Here is a 577-nt window from a genome sequence, read left to right on the forward strand (position 1 = left end):
TTAATTAAAACTTTTTTTTTAAGAAGTAGATTGGGCCCTTGGGCCCGTTGTTAATTGTGTTTGAGGAGAAAATTATTCTATGTGGTACAACATTTGTATGTCAGTTTGCTTCACTGAGATAACACGGGGTTGCTGTGATACTGAAATCTATTCCACTGTGTGTGAAATGTCATAACGGTTAGCCATGGTGGTCAGGTTTTGCTGGAGCTCCCTGATTAAGACAGACTAGGAAACAGGCATTAGAAAATGCTACGAACACTAAAGAAAGAGGATAGTTATAGTAGTGTACTGGTAGAGCCCAGGTTGGAACTCAGCTGAAATGAGGAAAAATGGTAACAAACGTGGTTTAATAATTGGAACATGGAATGTATATAGCTTGAATGTTGAAAACTGGAAATTGTTAAAAATGGGAGTGTAAAGGATGAATACTGACATCCTAAGCATTAGTGAGATGTGATGGACCAGCTCTGGCCACTTTGACTCAAATCATGTTACACTCTGCAGGGGATGAAAAACAGAAGAAGACCGGTGCTGCATTCATAATAAAAAAGTCAGTTTCAGGTTCTGTCCTGAAATG

This window comes from Elephantulus edwardii, unplaced genomic scaffold (assembly GCF_000299155.1).
Source record: "Elephantulus edwardii isolate Elephantulus edwardi_28Jun2011 unplaced genomic scaffold, EleEdw1.0 scaffold00024, whole genome shotgun sequence".
NCBI classification, from domain to species: domain Eukaryota; kingdom Metazoa; phylum Chordata; class Mammalia; order Macroscelidea; family Macroscelididae; genus Elephantulus; species Elephantulus edwardii.